Genomic DNA, 24,257 nt, shown 5'->3' on the forward strand with positions numbered 1-24,257 from the left:
AAAAAATATATCCCCTCCGGTGGTTATCCTCTCCTAATGCTGACGACATTTGGGAGGTACTGTATGTATGTATTTGGTATGGCAGCCATAAAAACGAAGCCTCTTATCATTGAGCTTAGAAAAACTTCAATCGGAGAGCACTCAGTGATATGTGAGAAGTTTGCCCCTGTTCCTCAATTGACAGTTCAAGTGCAAATTTGCATTTGCACATATAAAAGAGTAGCGTGACTGACTGATCATAGTCCACGGGATAAGGCTGGATATTCGTACGTTTATGTACTAAAAAGTACGAAATGGTACATATTTGCCCAGCGCCAGCGGAAAGGGCTAGAATAATGTTCTTGGACTCAAATTAAAGAGCGTCTCGCTAAAATAAGGTACAGTGTAAATTTTTGGAAAATCGTATCGGAAGTGAGAGAAATAGTACGTTTAGTACCGCAATTGGTACTATTTGGTATTTTCTTTGTGAATTGAACTAGAGCTCTGAATTTTGGAATTAGGTACACTTTGGCAACCATAATTGGGTGACCAAAAGACTTTTTGGAAATTTGTACATTTAGGTCAGGTTAGGTTAGGTTGAAAAGAGGGTGCAGATATTAATCCGCCCCATGCCACTATGGACAAACACCTATGCCATTAATAGGCTTATTGTGCGCTCTAAAAACTATAAAGTTATCTCTTAAAAGAAAATTTTAAGTTAGGAATCCCGTGCTACTTTCAAAATCCTTAATTGTTTTCAATACCACTCTCCTAAGTTATTTCATGTCTGGTATTGCGTCTCCACCTAAGTGCCGGTATCTGTTAGACGCGAAAGCCGGGCAATGACAAAGGAAATGCTCCAACATACATTGGTGAGCTCCTAGTCCTTGTGTGCCGTTATGATACCAATATCTATGACTTCCTTCTTACTTCCTTTCAGTAATACCGTCGTCTTCTCACGATCTGGATCCGCCTATAGGATTTTCGCCGTCCTACCGACCGTTTCGCTGATCCACAATGTTGCATGCGCATTCGTACTTACACTTTGGCAACCATGATTGGGTGACTATAAGACCTTTTAGAAATTTGTACATTTAGGTACTAAAAAAAGTACCCAAAAGGTACGAAATGGGCGAACTTTGTACAGTACAGATGGATAGAAGTAGAATTTTGAAATTCGACTTAAAAGACATCTGGTGCAAAAGGATGAGTGTAAAAAGAAAAAATGGTAAAATAGTACTAGTAACGGGAGGAAACGTACATTTAGTACCCCAATTAGTACCATTTAGTACTTTCATTACATATAGAGCTAGATGTCTTAAATTGGGCATGTAGGTACAACTAGCAAATATATGTGGGTGACTTAATGATTAGTACCATTTAGTGCTTTCTTTATAGATGGAGATAGTGGTCTGGAATTTGGCATTCCGGTACAACTAGAAAAAATATGATAGGTGGCTATGATCTTTTTACAATTCGTACATTAAGATACCAATATTAGTACCTTTGGGTACTTTCTGTGTAGATTGGGCTTGAAGTCGGAAATTTGGCACGTAGATAAAACTTAGAAATATACGATGGGCGACTAAAGGATGTCCGAAATTTGACATGTAGGTACAACTAAGAAATAAATGATGGAACTTTAAATAGATCGACTAAATGAATTCGTACCTTTTGGTGGCAAAATTGGCAACGTTTTGTACTTTCTGTTCAGATGATATCCGTAATATGGCATGTAGGTACAACTAAGAAATAAATGATGGATCACGAAATTATTTATTGAAAGTTCATACATTTGGGTACCAAAATTGGTATCATTTAGTACTTTATTAACAGATGGAGCTAGAGGTCTGAATGCAGGTACAACTAGCAAAGTCGGTTCAGATTTAGATATAGCTCCCATATAAAATGGTCGTCCTATTTGAATTCTACGCTCAGAGAAAATTGTTAGTAATAACATTTTTCAAGTTTTCTTGCCTGTTAGGGCGACATCATTAAATTTTACAATTTTTGTTTGTTTCTCTTTCGAGACGAGCTGAATGATCGCAGATGCAAATGGAAAAGGAGAGCCAAAGGTAGTTACACACACCAACCACTATGGGACGCGTTTCGTCTTTAGTTAGAAGACTTTTCAACCGTATTAGGTGTAATGCGGGTTAGGGTTAATTGCGAAAACGCCTCTATGATACAATTACCACATTAACCAAGCTCGACAACCCTGCTTATAAATGCATTGGAAAAAGGTACAGCTTTTTCCAATGCATTTATTTTTGTGTAATGGCAGACGCGAAAGCCCGGCAGTAAATTACACTTACTTCCGTACCACACATGATTCTGTGCATCTGTTGGAAGTTGTATTGATGGATTCGAACGCTAAGACAATGGCAATGGCTCTCGCCGTCGCTCCGTGGTCCCAGGTTCGAATCCTGACCGGGCTCTGCCGAATTTTTAATTTTTCAAGTTTTTTGCCTGTTAGAGCGAGATCATTAAATTTTAAAATTTTTGTTTGTTTCTCTTTCGAGACTTAGTGGAATATACATGGTCAAATGTGCAGGCAAAATAACGACTACTATAATATTTATGTTTTTAAACAAAAAAATTACCCCAAAAATTGAATTTTCTTTTATTTATACATAGCAAATGTATCAATTGTTATTTAGAGGTTCTATAATGTTGTATGGATTTATTAAAAAGTTAGTAAGGTATTAAAATTTTTCATTTAGTGTCAGCAGACAATGTTTGCTGATATCAGCAGACTAATTTCTCTGGGTCTAGAGCCCCTAGAAATCTGAATTTTTGTCCGATTTGGCTAAAATTTGGTGATGAATTTCGCTATAACTTTCATCTTCCGTAGTGAATATATTTTCCAAATCGGTGTATAACCTCATATAGCTCCCATATAAACCGATCTCCCGAACTTACTTCTTCCCCTGCGAATTGCAATTTTTATCCGATTTGGTTGAAAATTTGCACAAGATGTTCTGTTATCACTTCTAACAGCCATGGTAAGTATTGTAGCATAAAAAGCGATATCCCGATTAGTATTAGACCCCTAGAATCATAAATGGCTGAATTGGAAAAATGTTTGCCACGCTAAGAAGGAGAAAAACCAGACACATTCTTAGGCATAGCGATCGGTTTAATATTACGTCCTGATACGATTTAGCTATGTTCGTCCACCTGACCATGTATTCTTATGATCACGATTCAGGCGGCATTTGTTGTCCGAATACCTTTAAAATCTGACCATACTTAGAAATATATACCGTCCATTTTATATGTTCTCCTGATTGCTTCAATTTTTTAAGTAGACTCGGTGGTGTAGCGTATTGTATAGTCCGCCCGACTTTTGTCTTTCATTACTTATTTTCACTAATTATAAGAAATATGAAACCACCCGACACCAAAACCGGCTTTCAGAAAATCAAAATAATTTATTTTGATATTTGTGTGCTGATTTTTGACGAGTCAAAATGAGATCGTCACAAGAAAAATTGTATTTAACTAAATATTTACATTCATCCAGTATAGACCAAGGTAATCTAAGTGGGTTGCCTTGCCTCTTACCATAATCAAGCTAGGACACAGCTCAAGTTTTTGGTATTCTTTCTGCGTTAGGTCAACTTCAGACACAGTACTTAATCCATATCCATTTTAACTTCCCTCGTCAATGGACCCCACCTCTATCATCACTTTATGTAGAACTTGTATGCTCAAACCAATTCTCCCCTGTTATCATTATTTCCATTCTGTCTTGGTATTTTATTGTGGTTTTGTCCTTTTGGGTCAACTACTTGTTAAATAAACATTTTCCCAGAAAGTATTTGTAGAAACTGAATTTTTTGCCACTCTAAGGAAGATCAAAATATGGAAAAATGAAGTAAGCCAAAAGTCTATCACTATAATAAGTAAAGCGGGCATACGAATTTTGCATTTTTAAATTGGAGAAATTGTTTTGTTTAATAAAATTTAAATCAATTTTCCGGACAGGAACAGAAAATTGAACCAACACTTAGTAGCGAAAAAGTCTACTCTTGCCCTATACACCGGCAAGAGATATATAGGCAATTTTTTAAACCTCGTGCCATGCATTCGAGTTGGCGTGGCAGCGAAAATTTATTTTATACTCTACACCACCACTGTGGTACAGGGTATTATAAGTTTGTGCATTTGTTTGCAACGCTAACAAGGAGAAGAGCTAGACCCATTGATAAGTATACCAATCGACTCAGAATCACTTTCTGATTCGATTTAGTTATGTCCGTCTGTCTGTCTGCCCATGTATTCTGTAATCAAGATAAAGGTCGCATTTATTGTCCGACTGTCGTAAAATTTTGCACAAGTCATTAACTGACTATTGGTTTGAAAAAAGTCGCATCAGATGTATTGTAGATATAGCTGCTATCTATATATACAAAAATGAAACTGTGTTTGTTTGTATGTTTGTATTGGCTGAACTGATTTCTTTCAAATATTCACAGATTGTGGGGAGTGGTCCGGAAGCAGCAACAGGCTATATCATTTTTTGATATCTCAAGGGGGGCGGACCCTCCCCTTACCCTAAAAGTATCATCCATAAATTTAAGTGAACCGATCGGAGCAATATGGGACTTAAATGAAAGGTATTCGATATCAAAATTTGGTTCCAAGTACCTAGCGGGCTGCCCCGACCCCAAAACCCCTTCAAATAGGCATATTGGACTATAATGACAATATGGGACTCGAATGAAAGGTATTCGGGAGTAGATTACGAATATGATCAAGAAGGAGGAATAGGCCATATAATTTGTTGATACTGGAAGGGGGAGGGCCCACCTCCTTTACCCCAAAAATCAAGGTTGACCGATCAGGACAATATGGGTGTCGAATGAAAGGTATCGGAGAGTAGAATACGAATATGGCATTATAAGTTAGGGTCCAAGGAACCCAGGGGCCACTCCAAAACCCCAAAAATTCCCCAAACAAACATATTGGACGTACATATCAATATGGAACTCAAATGAAAGGAATTTGAGAGAAAATTACGAATATGACATAAAAAATGATATCTAAGAATTTGCGGGTCGCCCCACCCCTCAAAAGGCCCCCCAAATGGGAATTTTACTAGATCATAGCTATATAAGACTCAAATGAAAGGTATTTGGGATTTGATTACGAATATCACCTCCAAAAATCGCCTTCAATAGATTATTTGACCCATTAAAACAATGGGGGATCAAATGATAGATATTTTTGAGTAGAGTGCTTCATTCAAATATATGGTCAAGTGCCAGATGGAGTGTGGTGCACAACCCTCATATACACACCCTCCACCAAACGGCTGTATACACCAATCATGACAATATGGGGTTAAATTAAAGGTATAAGGTTGTGCACTACGAAACTGATATCTTCATTCTGCTCATATTTCTAGCGGACCACCTCATCCCCCAACAGTCGATCAATCATAATGACCTAACAGGACACTGTGTGATTGAAATTATGACGTTCGGCGTGATAGGAGGAGTTGTAAACCCTAACGTTAAGATTGCAACCATTTTTAGCTCATCGATAGGCAAGACCAAACGACGTGCTGCGGGGGCAACACTTTTTTGTTCAAAAGTTTTACATGGTTTAATAGTAAGAACTTTCGCCATCGCACCAAATATATAGACCGGTTAATTAGTTCTTTACCACAGAAAATCGTTTAATATGTCAATTTGTTTTGATTTAAATAAAGACTAAATTATGACTATTTAATAGGTAGTCATATAGGCACTTATAGAAAACTGCCACATGATGATCAGCGTTTTAAGCATTAAGCCACTCCAAGCGAGTAGTAGCATAACATTTAAGTTAGCGACATCTTCTGGCTGTTTTCAAATGGATTTAGTTAATGCAATTGAAAACAGCCAGTAAATGGCGCTAATTTGGAGAAGCCAACATGAACAGAAAGAGGGCAGAGTGGTGAAAATTGATCAAACAGCATTTTGCAGTTGTTGCACATTTTTGTTATACTTACTCATATTCATATCTACATACATTTGGAAATGTAAAACCACATTTGTTGTTTATTTTGCCTTTTTTATTTAGATTTATTTTGTAACATACAGCATTTAATATTAATTTATATTTTATAATCTTGTATTTTTAGATTCCTCTCATTCAAGATATTTGCACACAGACGTCTGAAGTCAACGCCAGGAAAGAATTCAATTCTCTAAGAGTTTTGTGGGGAAAAAACTGGCAAATGTATGACACGATTGTCGTTGTTTAACGCAGATACCTGCCATCACGACCCAAACATGCGAGGTCCAAGGCCCAAGGGTGAATACAATGCGTCTACCAACGCCCCCACATGTGGTAACCCACACATGAGTACCAATTTGATCCCACGTATTTGGACGTGTTCACTTCCTTGTTTAGGAGCGGAGCACTACCTAAAACTCCTTCCGATCTATGGGTCACGGCACCCGGTTGAAGACGCAACTCCACGTCGAGCTTATGCTCTAGAATTATTGCTGGAAGATGTAGTTTATCGGAGGCCACCGTGGCGCAAAGGTTGGCATTTCCGCCTATGACGCTGATGTGGTTATAACCTCATAATGCTGTCAACATTTGTGAGCTACTTTGCCATGTAAAAACTTTTCCCCAAAGAGGTGTTGCACTGCGGCACGCCCTTCGGGCTTGGCTTTAAGAAGGAGACCCCTTATCATTGAGCTTAAAATCGGATAGCACTCATTGATATGTAAGAAGTTTACTCCTGTTGCTTAATGGAATATTCATGGGCAAATTTGCATTTGTGTACTTTATTTATATATAGTTAAAATTAATTAAAAATAATAAATATCTAAAATTAATAAATGTCTGTAATAATTATTTCATTTACAATTTAAATAAAATTTCATAGAAAAGTTTATTTTTATGTTTTTATTTAATTGAAAAGGCCCTTTTTAAAACGTTTTTACACATTAGGGACGTTCAATTCTGAAATAAATCATAATTCTGATTTATTTTCACTTTATTTTGTTTTAGTTTTTTTGAACAATGACTATTCTGCACAAGTTTTCGTTCATTCAGTGAGTACCCCTAATGCCGGTTTAGGTACAATGTGAAAAAATCTTAAAATCACTCCAAATCGCATTGGGTACACTTTTTGGCGGTATGTCTTGGTTTTCTGCTCATATTCTGGTAAAAATCATAGTTTTGATTATTTTTCTATTTCGATTTGTTTTAATTTTTGATTTAAATTAGATTCCGGGCGATTTTTCGTTTACTTTGAATATTCGCAGTGCGTAACATTACATTAATTAAAAATCACTCACTACGCATTGAGTACACTTGTTTTAGGAATACCCTGCCTCTTTGCTTAGATTATGTTAAAAATCATAATTTTGATAATATCCCATTCAATTTATTTTAATTTTTCGATTTATTTTATTTTCGGGCTTATTTTGAATATTTTTAGTTTTTTCAGTGAGTACCCCTAATTTTTTTTGGGCGAAATTATGAAAATCTCAAATTCACTAAAATACCAGGCGCCCAGAATTGAGTAGCAAGCAAACTTTAACTTGTTGGCCCCCAAAAGTATGCTCCAAAATTTTTTCTATGAACACAGGGTGACCCCATGTGTAAAAATTAGTTTCTCAAAATTTATAGCATGCTTTTAGGCGCTAATTGTTTTTGCTCGAAGGGAGCTTAGATATATTAAACCAACCTCAGTAAAACAATTTCAAATGGTTTTTAATTAATTTTTAGTTATTTTGATAAATGGTTTATATAAAAAACATCTTAAATTCATAGAAAAGCTATATATTACTTAAAAATTAAGCTATAAACATGTCAAAAATTGTCTTATAAGATAGGAAGACTTGATATTAGCACCCAGTCTTCAGCATAATTTGCAGAATTCTAGCCATTGATTTTAACTCTCATTCTGATTTTTTGTCTGGTTGTCTTCTAAACCTTGACTACTTCTGAAAATAAATAAAAGGGTTAATATTCACAAGAATTTTATATCTATTATCGTTGTTATAAAACTGGTATTAAAAGATAACATATTTAGAAACAAATCGAGAAAAGATTTGTTATGGCCACAACCATAAGATGTGGGTAGAGTATCTAGTCTTTGCTTATAACTTCTTAAAATACTCGAAAGTTTTATATTTTGATCGCCTTATTTGTGCACGAATGAAGATATTGTTGTTTTATCAGTGTGGGGGCCACCATAGTGAAGAGGTTTGAATGTCCACATATGACGCTGAATGCCTGGGTTCGAATCCTGGGGAGAACATCAGAAGAAATTTTCAGCAGTGGTTATCCCCTCCTAATGCTGGCGACATTTGTAAGGTACTGTACTATTCGGTATGGCTGCCATGTATAAACTTTTCACAAAGAGGTGTCGCATTGCGGCACGCCGTTCATACTCGACTATAAAAGAAAGGCCCCTTTTCATAGAACTTAAACTTGAATCGGACAGCACTTATTGATATGTGAGAAATTTGCAAGATATTTTGTTGTAGCAGTGTGTTGTACACTGAGATATTGTCTTGATATTTTACGGAGAAATTCCCTATTGAGGTAAGTCGTTGGGTATGCCAAATGTGCCAAATCTATTCGGATTTTCATGTAGCCTCCCTATCAGTTCCCTATTGACCCTGTGCTACGATAGCCTGCCTCCCTCCCTGTAACAGAAAGCAAACCGAAAATTGCGCTTAGGATATGTCAATGCATTTCTTATGGCAACGAAAATTTCATTAGAGCTCCTTACCTTCCTTTACAGCAAACATTTTACTAAAGTATCTCAACACAATTAAACCATTTAAGGGGGGATAATCTCCATCTAAGCATAACATCAAAAAAATACCCGAGTATCTAAAATTCTTACAATTTTTCTCAAGCCTATAATGACATGGTATCGATCTATTTTTTTTTTTTTTTGATTTGGCACTCCCAATCAAATCAATTGCTATTTTCGCCTTTACACCCCTCTCTTCCTCTCCCCTCATGAAAAACACCAGGCGTGATGCAGAAATTAAATTGGCAAACTTCCTACTCCCCCCCACCCATAGCCTTGTCATCTCATCTCATTAAGGACTAAAACGTATATGAACGGAACGTATCGATGTACGAATGCCACATTGCCGTATAAAACACTTGAATTGACGTTTACATGCCGTAATCGTCAACCTAACAAAGCCAAACAAACACCAGAAACAACATCAACAACAAAAACATGCATTGTTGACATTTATCATAAATATCAACTGTCACTTGAAACACGGCGATTGCGATTTCCAGTCTCAACGAGAATCTCATTTGGAACACGCAATGGAGCAAAACAACCGCCTCTCATCACCACCACACACGCACTCGCGCCTTGTTTTGCTGTTTGTTTATCTCTGCGGAAGGGCGCTTGCAAAAAAAACAAAACTTCTTAAATCCCAGAATTGTTTTTCGATTTACGGCAAGCAAATGTAATCCAAACCATACACCCGCAAAAGTACACACAACTTTTACACTTGATGAGCTAGCTGCCACAGATGACGCCGCCGCCGTCGCCGCTCCTGTTTCTCGGTTTATTTAAATTTTTGTTTTTTGCAAACCAGAAAAAACCATAACCTAATAACCCAAAACACATTCGCAACGTAATCTAATATGTCAAGGCAGTTGTTTGCAGTTTTTCCTGAACGCAACGCAACGCATCATTTACTCATCCAACAAGGATTTTCACTGAGGCGGTGTGCCTGTGTGCTTATGTCTGCCAGCTACGCACACGACAAGGGAAATGGAAAATTCAAATCAAACAGCAATAACAACAACAACAACAAGAACGGCAAAGCCATTAGAAAACCGAATTAAATTTGCACAAGTGAAAATTTTGAAATTTCCTTCCCATCGTCTCATGTGCGTGAAGAGGGGCTAGCAGTGAAGTCATGGCAGAGTATAAAAACGAATTTCCCCCCTCCTCTGTCTTAGCGAATGACTTCCTCAAATATTATCCTCAGTATATTATGGCAGGCCCAAGGTTTAGCTAGTGAATATATGTGGATTTTTTGGCATTGCTACACAATAGGAGTCTTCTTTGCCTGACTGACTGACTGACTGAGAACCAACCAAAGGTAAAATTGCCCAAAAAACAACAAACCAAAAACCTTTTTCTTTGCAGTTATGATTTATTCACTTACGTCGTGCACGTATTTATCAAACTCTAATTAATCGTTGATAAAGCAATCTCGACACTAAATGCCATAGAGCTTCACTCTCTGTCCTCTTTTGCTTTGCAAAGGAATGAAAACTGAAAGCCTATCTGGGTGTTTGACTGTGAACAGTGGCTCCATTTTAAGAAATAGCCAATCAAAATTGTTGATGATTCCAAAGAATTTAAGAATTACAGCATTACAAGGACAGTACAATCGAATTTGAGGAGATATAAGCAATTTAGGTTTTGAAGAAAATTGTTTGACTTTAAATTAAGTTTAAATTAAAACATGTGTTAAGGCGATCCGTGGGTACCGACAATCCCGTTATTACTATGCAGGGGCTATTTCTCTGTATGAACCTATTTAAACCGATTTGCCGTAGGAAGTGGAGAACGCAAGTATACTTCACTTGCAAAGTCGGTTAATAATTGTGATCTCTGGGACCAGTGATGGATAGCAATTATTTCCAGAATTTTGCATCACATAAGCCCATTGTGCAGCCCAAGGTGTAATTATTCTTTTTTTTTGCGATATGGATACCTTTAATAGCCGATATGTTGTCTATGTGGCATAAGCTGCAACTGAAGACGATTGCCAATAAAATTTGTAAAATATCTTTTAGTTTGTCTTGTGAACTATTTGTGTACCTCAAAACGGATTGAATCTACAAAATTAGTAAATCTATCCATTTGTTGATTTCAAAGGGAACATTTCCTGAACTTTTTTTACAGTTCAAAAGGAATTTAAGGCTATATTTGTAGGATTTAACTCATTTGCCTCTATACAGAAAAGAAAACGCCACAAAAAATTTTAATTAAAAAAAATTTTCAAGTTTGGGCGAAGATCATTAGATTTTACAGTTTTCAGATGTTCTAAGATTTTTGCAATGGAAAAGGATTCAAAGGATCCTTTCTTTAATTGGATCAATTAAAAAAAATTATTGGAATTCTTAGAAATTTCAATCATTTATTTAATTGAATATGCAGTTTTAATACCCTCCACCATAGGATGGGGGTATACTAATTTCGTCATTCTGTTTGTAATTCCTCGAAATATTCCTTTGAGACCCCATAAATATATATATTCTTGATCGTCATGTCATTTTAAGTCGATCTAGCCATGTCCGTCCCTATGTCCGTTTGTCGAAAAAAAGTTTGAAGCTTTCTGGTTCTTCATTGCCTCACACTCTACCAAACTTTTGGAATAAGGCCAATCGAATTCTGTAACTATCAGACATATTCAATTCCTTTCATTGCTATGTTGTCCACAGTTGTGGTTACCTCAGCTCTATAAACCAAAATTTAAAATTATAACAGAGATGCACTCATTTGTAGTTGTGAGTATTTTCGCAGCTACAAACTCATATCCAACAAATAATGTATCGAAACTAAAGGCTGGTATTTGGAATCATGCAAGAAGAAGAAAAAATTGATTTTTAGTCAAGATGTATTGTTGTTGTTTTAGTAGTAAAACGAATTGAGAAACCTGCACATGTGCAATACAGGGTGTTTGCGCATGTGTGTCGGTTTCTATCTTCCGTATAGAATGAAAAACGGCCGAACCGATTTTCTTGCAATTTGTAGATCTCTTGAATGGTGTAGAATAGGGTTCTGGTATTTTAGATTTCTGAAGTAGGGGCGGTCCCTCCCCGTTACATTAATTTTCAAAAACTCAGATCTCGGAGGTGGATTAGGTGACTCACCCTCTTAGAGTAATATAAAAACAAAAATGTAGCATTTAAATTTGGGGTAGATTGCTGAGGGGGTGTCTCACCACCAAAAATCGCAAAATGGATATATGGACCAATCATAACAATATGGGACTCAAATGAAAGGTATTTGAGAGTTGAAAACGAATCTTATATTTAAATGTGGGTCAAATATTTGGGGGGCCGCTCCACCCTAAATTGGATATAATTACGGACCATGTCAATATGTGGCTCAAATGAAAGGTATTTGGTAGTAGAACCGGAATTGATATCCACTTATCCACTTTCGGTGCGAAGTAAAAAAATAACAATAACAAGTAAAAGTGTGCCAAGTTCGGCCGGGCCGAATCTTATATACCCTCCACCATGGATCGCATTTGTCGAGTTCTTTTCCCGGCATCTCTTCTGAGGCAAAAAAGGATATAAGAAAAGATTTGCTCTGCTATTAGAGCGATATCAAGATATGGTCCGGTTTGGACCACAATTAAATTTCTCAGCCAATTCGAATAAGAATTGCGGCCTTTGAGGAGCTCAAGAAGTAAAATAGAGAGAACGAATTATATTTGAGCTGTATAGGCTATAGACCGATTCAGACCATAATAAACACGTATGTTGATGGTCATGAGAGGATCCGTCGTACAATATTTCAGGCAAATCGGATAAGAATTGCGCCCTCTAGGGGCTCAAGAAGTCAAGACCTAAGATCGGTTTATCTGACAGCTATATCAGGTTATGAACCGATTTGAACCATACTTGGCACAGTTGTTGGATATCATAACACAACACGTCAACAACAAAATACTTCGTGCAAAAATTCATTCAAATTGGATAAGAATTGCGCCCTCTAGAGGCTCAAGAAGTCAAGACCTAAGATCGGTTTATCTGACAGCTATATCAGGTTATGGACCGATTTTAACCATACTTGGCACAGTTGTTGGAAATCATAACAAAACACGTCATGCTAAATTTCATTCCAATCGGATAAGAATTGCGCACTCTAGTGGCTCAAGGAGTCAAGACCCAAGATCGGTTTATATGGCAGCTATATCAAAACATGGACCGATATAGCCCATTTACAATCCCAACCGAGACCTACACTAATAAGAAGTATTTGTGGAAAATTTTATGCGGCTAGCTTTCCTCCTTCGAAAGATAGCGTGTTTTCGATAGACAGACGGACGGACGGACATGGCTAGATCGACATACAATGTCACAACGATCAAGAATGTATATACTTTATGGGGTCTCAGACGAATATTTGGAGTATTTATAAACAGAATGACGAAATTAGTATACCCCCATCCTATGGTGGGGGCTATAAAAAGGTACATAAGAGCTTCGTGAAGAAAAATTTATTTTGAAATTTAAAACTTCAAGAAATAAAATGGCACACTTTTGGGGCTTTGCTCTAAAGATCTTATTGTATATGTTAAGTATAGCGATTAGAAAAGTTGTTGTAAAATAGCTAATTTTTTGGGTTTTGCTGTACTGACCTAATTTTACAAGTTAAGCATAACGATTTTAATTTAAATATTGAATTCTTTTTTTTAAGTTTTAATTTTTTGGTTTGAATCATTACCAAAAACCTAATCATCTTTATTTTGTGCATAACTCATATACTTGTGTGGCATAGGATACTATGCTCCGATTTCTAAAATTCAACCCAAGTATCCTTTTTTAAACGTGGCAGGGCGCATGGGTTTTGTAGTTTGACTTTAGTGTTTTTATTTCACTTTCGCCCTTTAGCACCCTTGTGTAGCACCCTGTATTTTATTACATCAGATAGATGCACAATATTCTCTTGTTTTTTTTTTTGTCCAAAATCAATTTGACTAAGCTCATATGTCTAAACATTAATGTATACCTTAAACTCTACTCGCCTCTGGTCGATCAAAGCCAGGATGGTACACATATTTCTGCAGCAGGCCGCAATAACTTGTGGTCAGCGGCCACCAGCCATTTGGTTGTTGTTGGAGTGTGGGTACCAAGGAGGTTAGGTCTTTTTGACCATTGATGTAATGCATAATGGTTGGATAGCTGCTTGGGCACATTCGTATATGCGATTACCAATCGCCGAACATTAATTTATGTTTACATGTGTTTATAGCGCCCTCTAGTATGTAATTTGAGAGCAATGCCTCGTTGTTGTAAGTTAACAACAATCACGATCATCAACTCGTCTTAACACATGTTGTTTGTTGCACGTTGCTTGAGTAGCAAAGGTGGAATGCAGGCATAGTTCATAATAACCAACTACACTAAGCTACAACTATTTTAAGGTCAGGGAATTTCAAACAACAAAACAGCTTAATGTGGTAATTGTATCATAGAGGCGTCTTCGGCCTAACAGGCAAATAACTTGAAAATAAAATAAGCATTCAAATCTAACACCAATATTCTTAAAATTAAATTGAGGTTACACATTCGCAATAAAAATTTCATGAGCTTTTTCAAAAAACCAGCTTAAGTTCTTGATACTTTTAAAAACCCGTTTAAACCGGTTATTTTTTTTATTAAAGTAAACCCTTTTTAGATGAATGCGAAAGTCAACCATCACATCCCTTTTCAGTTACGGGGACAACATCGAGACATCGGTCTATATGGCAGCTATACCCAAATATGGACCGATCTGGGCCAAATTGTAGAGGGATATCGAAGGCCCTAACATAACTCACGCTCCCAAAATTCGGCGACATCGGCCTATAAAATCACTTTTTATGGGTCAAAAACCTTAAATCGAGAGATTGGTCTATATGACAGTTATATCCAAATATGGACCGATCTGAGCCAAACTGAAGAAGGATGTCGAAGGCCCTAACACAACTCACTGTCCCAAATTTCGGTGACATCGGACAATAAATGCGCCAAAGCCCTAAATCGAGAGATTTGTCTATATGGGGGCTATATCGAGATATAGTCCGATACAGACCATCTTCGAACTTAACCTGCTTATGGGCAAAAAAAAAGAATCTGCACGAAGTTTCAGCTCAATAACTCTATTTTTAATGACTGTAGCGTGATTTCAACTGACAGACGGACGGACATAGCTAGATCGTCTTAGGTTTTTACGACGAAAAATTTCAATAAAAATAGCGAATTAATTTTTCTATGAAGATAAAAATGCGAGAAAAATTTCTTCTTTCGACAAATTTTTAAGGTCTCTTAATCTAAAGATCAAACCCAAGGGAAATATTTTCAAAAATTTCAATGAAATAAATGTGATTATGATCAAACAATATGGTTCCATTAGTAAGAAAATGGTTAATTTTGGCAAGAAACCGATTTATCAAAAACGCGAAAAATTTCAATTTTCAAAAAACCGGTTAGTATATTGAGCTTAAAAACCCGAAAACCCGGATTTCAAAAATCCTTATTTATTTTCATATCTGTCTCTTAAGAAACATTTTCGTATACTAGTGTAATATGTGTCTGCGCCACATGATTGAGAACTCTTTGCCTGAACATATCGTTTAAGGCTAAGGAAATCGAATAGCTCCAAATTGCTGGTTTCTATTTGTAAGCACATGTTTTGGCCAGTCACTCACTCAGCTTTGGATTAAGAAAAGAAGATATCGTTGGTAATGGGATTTGTGGCATGTTGCGGATTATGGATTGCGGATAACTTAAGTGGCAGTTAAATAGTAACCTACGAGTATAGAAAACCATGAACGAAAATTCTTTTGCAAAAATCCATTTGATTAGACATTTTGAAATAGAAAACTCTGTTTTTTATTTTAGATCTTCTGTAGCAGTAGCAGGAAAATTAACAACAAAAAGAAATTTAAATGGAATGAAATAAAACATTAACAGTAAAAAAAATAAAAATAAATATAATTAAGATAAAACAATATAAAATAAAATAAAAAAAAATCTAATTAAATCAAATAAAATAAAATAAAACAAAAATAAAATAAAAACAAATAAAAGCGTGCTAAGTACGGACGGGCCGAATCTTGGGAACCCACCACCATGGATCATGCAAAACATTTATACAAAATAAATTAAGTTGTAGAGCATAATTTTTTGCTACATACCAAACTTCTGTCAAACCAGCAAAAATTACAGCTTCTGGGAACCGAACAAGGATGATCGAGAGACCGGTTTACATGGGAGTTATATCAGGTTATAGACTGATTTGGACCGTACTAAGCACAGTTATTGGAAGTCATAACAAAACACAACATGCAAAATTTCAGACAAATCCTCTTCCGGGGGATCAAGAGGTCAAATCAGGAGATCGATTTATATGGAAGCTATATCAGGTTATAGACCGATTAAGACCGTACTCAGCATAGTTGTTGGCAGTTATAACAGAACGCAAAATGCAAAATTTCAGCCAAATCGGACAAAAATTGCGGCTTTCAGGGGCTCAAGAAGTCAAATCGGGAGATCGGTTTATATGGAAGATATGTCTAAATCTGGATCAATATGGCCCAATTGCAATCCCCAACGACCTACATCGATACTTAGTATCTGTGAAAAATTTCAAGCGGCTAGCTTTACGCGTTCGATATCTATCGAAATTTCGACAGACGGGCATGGCTAGATCGATTCAGAACCACGTCACGATCAAAAATATATATACTTTATGAGGTCTTTGACGAACATTTCAAGGGGTTACAAACGGAATGACTAGATTAGTATACCCCCATCCCATGGTGGTGGGTATAAAAAGAATAAAATGAATGAAAATCTAGGGTAGTTTACACGAAGTGTTACCAAGTTCACACTAATATATCTGTCAAATAGAAATGACAGCTGCATGATATTTGTTTTATTGACAGCTCATTGTATAGGAGGCCAACGTACCGCTGAGGTTAGCGTGTACGCCTATGCCGCTAAACTTCTGGGTTCAAATTCTGGCAACAACATCACAACAAAATTTTGTGAGTTATAATACCCTGTATCACCACTGTGGTACAGGGTATTATAACTTAGTGCATTTGTTTGTAACACCCAGAAGAAAGAGAGGTAGACCCTTTAATAAGTATACCGATCGACTCATAATTACTTTCTGATTCGATTTAGCTACGTTCGTTTGTCTATTGTCTGTCCATGTTATTTTGTGTACAAACTACAGGTTGCAACTTTCATCCGATCGTGTTAAAATTTTGCCATACATTTTTTTACCTTGGAGACGAAGCCTATTGGAATTGCAAAAAATCTGTTCAGATTTGGATATAGCATCCATATATATGTTCTTCCGATTTTGAGAAATATTACAATCAAGTTCTCATTTGTTAATCGATTCATTCGAAATTGAGTAGGAAGGATTTTCTTATAGCTCTCGACATTATTGGTAAATTTCATAGAAATCAGTCCAGATTTAGATATAGCCGCCATATATGTATATCGCCAGATTTTCACTTCTAGTCCAACTGAAAGCGTATTTATTGCCAAAATTTTGTACAACGCTTTCCTCAACGACTACCACAACATCTATGAAGTTTGCTCAAAATTGTTTCAGATTTAGATATAGCTCCCATACATATGTTGTCGGATTTGGAGAAATAGTGAAATAAAGTGCTCATTTATTAACCGATTCTCCCGAAATTGAGCAGGACATTATTGGTGAATTTCATAGAAATCGGTTCAGATTTAGATATAGCTGCCATATATGTATATAGCCCGATTTTCAATCCTAGAGCCACTGTAAGCGCATTTATTGGACAATCTTCCCAAAGTTTTGTACAACACTTTCCTCGACGACTACCACAATATCTAAGAAATTCGGTCAAAACCGACTCAGATTTAGATACAGCTCCGTCACATATGTTATTCCGATTTTGAGAAATCTGAAAACATCCGTCGAGGTACAACAAAATTGGTTCAGAATCAGAAGACATGTAAAAACTACTCTCTAAAGAGGTGTTGCTCTGCGACACGCCATTCGACATAAACTACAGTACAAACTATTTAAAAGACTACATTTTAAATAAAACATCGTATGCCTGACTAAATTCGCCGACAGAGCTTCGTTTTAATCTAAACCACTTCATTCAAAGGTTTCTTTAGCAAAAACTTTCACTCCGTGAGCAGCGTTGCAGTGTCTAAACATTTTTATTTAATCTTGCCTTTGAGTACAAATTGAAAAAGCCATTTTGCTGCCAATTTAACGAACACTTAAACCAATTTCCCACTTCAACACACATTCAAACAAAATTGAAACTATTTGGCCACTTGGCTGTCCGTCCAGGCCATGCAACTCAGTCGTCCATTAGATTGTCTGTATCCGTTGTATCATGGGAAGCCAGGGTAGTAGCAGAGGTTGTCAAAAAAATGAAATAAAACCCCAGTAAGGATGCATCTGTTGGCATATCTCTAAAGTCCTGGCCACGAGCAACACTCGCACGCAAGCAAAACTCTTGCTCACATCCTCCCCAGAGAAGCCTTGAAGATTGGCAAAGTGTGAAAATGTCAATGTCGTAAAATGTTTGCAACAATTTTCGGTTTGACTAAAGACAACATGGCTCACTTGCTGCCGCAACAGCATGGCCAAGTGCTAACACCATGAAGAAGGGGTAGGAGATTGGGGCATTTTTAGATTTTTTCGCACATGCAAAAAGCCAAAGCTCGTTCCAATATTGAAGAAAATTAAATATTTACTTAATAGTTGTTGGTCCATATCTATTTGGAGATATCGAAGTACAGCCAGAGATGATTTACCCCTCAGTGTCCTTATGGGACGGACATTGGCCTTAGACAAATATTGAAGTCGCTATTAACCACAAGCTCCACCATTAATCTCATGTTAACACTTCACTTCACCCAGAATCTTAGATTTCGGCATACAACAAAATGTGCTGGTGGAGCTACTTGTTGCTACTTTGCACAATGCTCTTAGACCATGTAACTGGGAGCGATGATCCCTCTCAAATATGGTCATATACACTGGGTATTTATTGTTTGTTGGTTTGTTTAGATGATGCGCCAAACTCTTTCTTTGGCTTCGGTTATAGCTGGCCACCATATCGCCCCTTGGTAATCATCATCATCAGTCATCCCATACGGCATAGAGTCTTCACCAGGCATAAAGCTAAGTAACAGTAGCCCCGGCAAGTGACATGAAAAAGTTCTTTTGTGCAACAAGTTTAACAAATTTGCAACTGATAAATGATTTTCATATTCTACAGACAACAACACCTTTTTTGGCTTGCTCACTCGCAAGCGTCCGCCCCAGAAGGTGTTTGTTCCAGTACGTGTGTGGTCATTAATAAATGTTGTCCGTTTCTTTAATGTGCGTATGTATGGACATTTATGAGGTGCTCTTGAAACCACACACAATAGAGTACAGTGGTTAGAAATGGGGATTAAAGGGTCGGTTGAAGAACTGCAGACCTAAGCTAAATAAGAATCGGCGAAAAGAATGTCGATGTATTTCATAAGGTTTCTAGAAGACTCAGGTCGATCTGCCCGTCTGTAGAAATTCAGTCCGTCCTTCCGTCCGTCCTTCCGTCCGTCCTTCCGTCCGTCCTTCCGTCCGTCCTTCCGTCCGTCCTTCCGTCCGTCCTTCCGTCCGTCCTTCCGTCCGTCCTTCCGTCCGTCCTTCCGTCCGTCCTTCCGTCCGTCCTTCCGTCCGTCCTTCCGTCCGTCCTTCCGTCCGTCCTTCCGTCCGTCCTTCCGTCCGTCCTTCCGTCCGTCCTTCCGTCCGTCCTTCCGTCCGTCCTTCCGTCCGTCCTTCCGTCCGTCCTTCCGTCCGTCCTTCCGTCCGTCCTTCCGTCCGTCCTTCCGTCCGTCCTTCCGTCCGTCCTTCCGTCCGTCCTTCCGTCCGTCCTTCCGTCCGTCCTTCCGTCCGTCCTTCCGTCCGTCCTTCCGTCCGTCCTTCCGTCCGTCCTTCCGTCCGTCCTTCCGTCCTTCCGTCCGTCCTTCCGTCCGTCCTTCCGTCCGTCCTTCCGTCCGTCCTTCCGTCCGTCCTTCCGTCCGTCCTTCCGTCCGTCCTTCCGTCCGTCCTTCCGTCCGTCCTTCCGTCCGTCCTTCCGTCCGTCCTTCCGTCCGTCCTTCCGTCCGTCCTTCCGTCCGTCCTTCCGTCCGTCCTTCCGTCCGTCCTTCCGTCCGTCCTTCCGTCCGTCCTTCCGTCCGTCCTTCCGTCCGTCCTTCCGTCCGTCCTTCCGTCCGTCCTTCCGTCCGTCCTTCCGTCCGTCCTTCCGTCCGTCCTTCCGTCCGTCCTTCCGTCCGTCCTTCCGTCCGTCCTTCCGTCCGTCCTTCCGTCCGTCCTTCCGTCCGTCCTTCCGTCCGTCCTTCCGTCCGTCCTTCCGTCCGTCCTTCCGTCCGTCCTTCCGTCCGTCCTTCCGTCCGTCCTTCCGTCCGTCCTTCCGTCGGTCCTTCATGTCGATCTTCCCATGTCCATACGATTCGTCGGTATGTGAAAATTCAGCCCCTTCCCTCCGTCTGAGGAAATAAGTTCTTCAGACCGCCCTTGCGTTCGAGCGTTTTCTGTCCGTCCGACATCCGTCAGAACTTCATTTCATACGCCCGTTCTTCCATACGTTCGTTTTCCTATACGTCCATCTTTCGGTCCGCCCCTTTGTCTGTCCGACATTTCAAGTCGATTTACCCATATCCCTACGATCCGTCCAACTGTTGCAAACTATCCCCTATCCATCCGTCTATGAAAATCCGTCCCTCCTTCCGTCAATCTTTCCATCCGCCCATCTGTCCGTCCTCTTATCCGACGTTTCAAGTCGATCTACCCATGTCCATATAATCCGTCGGTCTTTGGAAATTCATCCCTCTTCCGTCCATCAATGGAAACAAGCTCTTCAATCCGCCCTTCTATACGTGCGTTTTCTGTCTGTCCAATATCTGTCAGTACTTCCTTCTGTGCTTTTACGCACGTCCGTCCTTCCGTATCTCTATCCTTCCTTTCTTGGAAGACAGAAAGACGGACATATTCCTTCTGTCCGTCTTTCTGTCATTAGTACATCTGTTAGTCCTACCATCCGTCCGTTCTTCCTTTAGTCCACCTTGAGCCTATCCACCCGTCCGTTCTTCCATCCGACATTTCAAGTCGATCTACCCATTTCCGTACAAACCATCCTTCTGTTGAAACCATCCCCTATGCGTCCGCCATTGGTAATCCGTCTCTCCTTCCATCCGTTCTTCTTTCCATCAGTCTTCTGTCCGTCTTTCCTTCACGATAGCGAACGAATGAAGATATCCGCTTGCAATTTTGCATTGTTATTTATTTTAATATAAAGTAGGTTAAGACGCCAAATAACCACACCAAGCCCCCTTCAGATAGGTCCATAAATTGATACAACCCCCGATTTTACTTCTTGAGCCCCTAGAATCCACAATTTTGATACCATTGAATATGGCAAGAATGTTTGTGACTTCTAAGGTCCATAGAAGATATAGCCCCATATAAACCGATAACGAGATTTGAGATATTCAGTCTCTAAATGCCTCAAGTTTTACTTGATTTAGTTGAAATTATTGTTTGCTTCAAACAACTCCAGAGGTGGACTAATTTAATATGGGTAGATTTTTAACAGAATCCATGGTTTATTCAGGTTCCCAATACTTTTAAACGGAAATCGTTTGCAGTTTTAAGGTTAACCATTGATTGTGGTTCTTAGTGTACCTAACTAAATTTTGAATTTCATTTTGGTTCAGATATTCACTGTCTTACGTTTAGAGTCACTGCATCATTAATAATGTGCATTGTTGCCATTGCATATCGTAATCATAAAATCAAATACAGGCGGAAGTTTCAAAGTCACCTTCATCGATCCTTTTTTAAGCTCTAGCTCTCCCTCGCTCTCTCAAGGAAATCCAGATACAGCAGAAATATGACGATATTACAAAGATGATGAGGATGATCACACATGGTTCCCGGCCAGCTATCAGACAGCTACGGCCAACAATAAGCATGGACTCCATTCAAAGGAAATACTACAACATTTGATACTTTAGTGTTATTCGTGTTCGCCTATTCTATTCAAGGCATATACAAAAGGATGCAAGTGAAACCTTTTTCTAGAACTTTTAATTTCAGGCGTTTTTACAGGCTGGGGATATGAGGAAGATAAGAAATCTTTATGCACGATTACCCAAGAAGCACACACACACACATACATGCACATGCAATGAAATGAAGAACACAAGGCCTTCATGGCAGTTTGGCTAAAGGACCAGACTTGTGGTTGGCAACCACAAGTGATGATGGATTTGGGAAACGTGTTCTTTAAGAGATATTTAGTGTTAAGAAACTGCTGGCACTCGTACTCGTATGTTTGGGTAAAGAAAAAAAAAATTATGTTTGTGTTTCTGTTCTTGATTTTCGAGGGGGAAATAGCAACAAAAGAATCTGCAGTGGGGCATATGCGTGGTTTTCATGTTTCCTCTGCTCACCCAAAAAAAATATCCTCACACACAGAAGCGCAACGATGTATTCACAAGAAACACACGAAACTCATTAATCCTTGTTGCGAGCTGAAAGTGTTGCATGCCTCATGTTTATGTTGCCTTTGATGATGATGCTGCTGCTGTTGTCGCTGCCATTGTTTCGGAGCCACCAGGACTATTTGCTGTTTCCTTCTTTTTTTTCAACTTCAATTTACCTTTTGTGTGTGAAATTTCATATAAAACCATTCGTCTAAGAGTTTTGTTAGGTGAACGAAAACGCCAAACGCCCTGCTACTCCTCTTAGTTAGTGTTGCTCCTGAATCTTTTGTTGCCCAGCTGGGAAAGTGTTAGTTTACACGTTCATTGCTATGGCCCGTTTGCTGGGTTCGATGATAAATTACTCCCGAATTGGAAAATTTGCATACTGCTAGGACTGCTGTCATGCTTAACTTTGGCCAGAGCGTTGCTTTTTGTGTTTCAGTTAAATTCACTTCCCAACACTTCGGTGCTGCTGCCGGCTTTGTTGTACTTATTTTATTTGCAGCAACCTTTGAAGAATAATAAAAATCCATTTTAGACAATGTTTGCAAAGTATTTATTATTTGTCTGTGGTTTATTAGATGAAGAATGGCTCCAAGTTTGCAACCCATAGCATCATGGCACTGCCATCATTTGTACATCACAACAACAAATATTTAACACATCTACCGCATATTCTGTCTGACAAGGGGACAGAGACGTCAGTGCACAAAGGGGCCATAACCTTAATATTCTTCCGGATGTTTTAATGCTTGCAAGGGAATATCATACTTTACTCTTTCTCATAGGAGTTCCTGTCTTGCTACGCCCCTGGATTTCTTCGGTTGGTTGTTGTGTAGAGGAAATCTTGCCGGCAACTCCTATGATAAAAATAACGCACGATTTTTGTTATATTTGCGTTTTGTGTGTTGTGTCGTCAATCAAGTTTTATGATTTGGTTGCATGTTTTTGTTTTTGTCGTTCTCTTAAAACTCCTGATAGATGTGGGTGAGGACGGGCTGTATGAGGTCGAAACAGGGCGGAGCAGGGGGTTATTAATAAATGTAAATATTTTAAACATTTACGTTTTTTTGTTGGTACGTCGCCTGTCTCGTCATCTATTTACAGTCATCTGTCAGTCACTCACTCGCCACAATTGTACTCAGCATTGCCAGCATTGAAGTAGGAATTAAGTGTGTTTAACGTGGTTTTAGTTAAATGTCACGTACTGTTTAATAAAATCCATCGACCGACAGACAACAATGAAGCAAATAAAACACTAAAAGGAAAAGAATGATTTTATAAAATCATTTAAGAATATTTTGCAACATTTGTCAAAACTCGCACATACTCGTATTTCAAGTTATGGAAAAAATGTTTAGGAACAAGGATTTTTTTAGTCCTTATTTTAGGCCTATGATTCATATACTTGGTGCAGGTGCAGAAAGGGGAATTACAATATGCCATTTTAAATTTTATAAAAATCGTAAGAAAAACATCTCATCTGTGCCTTCAAGAAAAATAATTGGAAATAGGCCATAAACAAAATTTGGATCTTTGTTCATCATTCTTCATTTCATTTTGTCATCCCGTTTGCAACACATCGAAATATTCATTTTTGACCCTATAAAGTTTATATGTTCTCGATCGTCGTAAAAATCTAAAACGATCTAGCCATCCGTCCGACTGTCTGTTGAAATCACGCTTTAGTCTTAAAAAATTGAGACATTGAACTGAAACTTTGCACAGATCCTTTCTTTGTCCATGAGCAGGTTAAGTTCGAAGATTGGATGTATCGGACTATATCTTGATATAGCTCCCATATAGACCGATCCGCCGATTTAGGGTATTTGGCCCATAAAAGCCACATCTATTATCCGATTTTTCTAAAATTTGGGACAGTGAGTCGTGTTAGGTCACTCGACATCATTCCTAAATTTGGCCCAGAAAGGTTCAGATTTGGATATAGCTGTCATATAGACCGATCTCTCGATTTCAGGTGTTCGGCTGTGACCTCTTCTATT

This window comes from Stomoxys calcitrans, chromosome 5 (genome assembly GCF_963082655.1).
Source record: "Stomoxys calcitrans chromosome 5, idStoCalc2.1, whole genome shotgun sequence".
Classification (NCBI taxonomy): domain Eukaryota; kingdom Metazoa; phylum Arthropoda; class Insecta; order Diptera; family Muscidae; genus Stomoxys; species Stomoxys calcitrans.